At 41.9% G+C, this 1956-nt stretch overlaps 1 protein-coding gene across 1 annotated transcript in view; it reads left to right on the top strand.

Annotated features, from left to right (window-relative positions):
* Window positions 1-133, top strand: part of pou2f2b (POU class 2 homeobox 2b) — a gene marked incomplete at its 5' end in the record, with an annotated part of 38566 nt that extends 38433 nt beyond the window's left edge. The window contains one exon of the mRNA XM_083679252.1: window positions 1-133. This exon is cut by the window's left edge and continues 1038 nt beyond it.
* Between the last annotated feature and the right edge of the window lie 1823 nt (window positions 134-1956).

Genomic DNA, 1956 nt, shown 5'->3' with positions numbered 1-1956 from the left:
ACAGCCGATCAGATCCTGCCATCTGATCTGTCATCGACTCATCTTGTCTGTCCCTGTCTGTCTGTCATCACAATCATGTTGTTTTTTTATTCTCGATTGTTATAAATGATTGTTACTGAATGAGCCAAGCTCACACACGTGTTTGCGTAGGTGTGTGTGTCTAATGAGTTCATGTGTCGTGTCTTTACCTACCTCTGCTTCTTTCTGTGTCCTTTAGTTTGTCTTTCTCTTCTTCAGATTTTTCTAGAAAAGTAGCCCCTCTCATTCAGCACAGTGTTTTTTATACTACAACCAGTAAAGTTGCGTTCTGATTATTTATTAGTTTGATATGATCCAGTTCCTATTTATTAATGCAACATTTTGATGTTAGCATTAGAGTCTATATCATCATCTTCATCATCGTTTTCATCATCGTCGTCGTCGTCGTTGTCATCATCATCGTTACAGTCGTGTGTTTCCATCTTGTGTCATGTCCTTTACTGAAAGTTGACAAAGGGAGTTGAGACAAGAGAAAATGATACCACCTCTCTCTTTAAAATGACCTGCAACAAATTACTCATTTAGCAATTAAATGAACATGCCCTCTCACTTTCACAGACTAATACTTAATATTGTCCTTATTTTGAGTGGCCACCATTTTGAAAGTATGAAATAGGGCCTTTATTGGCAATTTGATTTGAGGTGATAATGTTTTGAGCCCAGACGTAAAGAAGTCAATATGTGTGTTTAGTCACGGACAGCTCTCATTCTTACCTCGTCAATCAGCATAGATACGCCAACACTTGTCTAGACATTTAGAGAAACAGAGATCAAAACCTGTTTGCTGATATTATGTGTTTTTCATCAACAAACCCATCAATTCCATTTCACTTTCATTTTCCACACAAATCTGCCATTAGTTCTTGTTGGAAGCCAAAGCATTCATTTGACTCTTTAGAGAAGGAGCTGGCCATGACGTACAAACACATGGGGGCTCAGAACCGAACCTAGCTTTTCAGTGGAACCCCAATGACCCCCTCCGTTTGCCGCCACCCCCTCCCCCACCACCACCACCCTCCCCCCCTATGATGCCTACAAGGCTAGCTTTAAAAGGACAGAATCCCCACCCTCCCTGAAAAAGAGGGTGCTTATGCCCAGGGGTGCTTACCGGAAGGGGGAACATAGGGGTCACACACAGAGAAAGGGGGTGCAGGCCAGGCATCACATTTTGTAAGTGGATACCAAAAATACCAAACCAAAAAACCAAACCAAGGAACAACAGAAGCAAACCAAAAAGAAACCCAACCAAATATGGGATGGAGGGAGGAGGGGAGGAGGACAAATGCAGAGTGGGGCACATGCATCTCTCTGTCTGTCTGGTTGTCTGTCTGTCCTTCGCTGAACTAGCTGGGCTTCAGTTGCCTTCTCAAACTGTGTAGCATGGCTGGATGGATGGATAGACAGATGGATGGAAGGACAGAATCCCCCCCTCCCCTGCCTTTCACTCCAGCTCAGCTCTTCTTCTCTGGTCCTGGATGGACAAATCTCTAATGACCTCATTGAACTGAACTTCTAAATCTGTTTTTATTTTTCTGTTTGTTGGTTTGTTTGTTTTATTCTCTGCTGTGTCTCTTGATGCCGTTTTATGTACTGTTCCTTAGTGCTTATACTCATTTGGGATAACGTATTCGCTTACTACAAGAGCTCCTTATTTTTTCCGTAGTCATGCTAGAGATTTTTATCAGGTGGTTGGAAAAATACTGTGAAAATTTAGCTTCCAGATTTTTATTAGATAAAGAAACAGACTGTCTTGGCAGAAAAGAAAGACACAAAAAGCCAAAAACAAGAGTTGAAAAAGCAAAACTTACAACCAAACCAAATACCAAACTAAACCAAACCAAACCAAACCAAACCAAACCAAACCAAAAAGGTAGGAGGGCACTGAAGATGGTCTAACCGCCCTACCTGCCTCAGCAT

This window comes from Argentina silus, assembly GCF_951799395.1.
Source record: "Argentina silus genome assembly, chromosome: 10".
NCBI lineage: Eukaryota > Metazoa > Chordata > Actinopteri > Argentiniformes > Argentinidae > Argentina > Argentina silus.
Note: the sequence above shows the minus strand (reverse complement) of the source record. Positions and strands in the feature narration are given on the sequence as shown.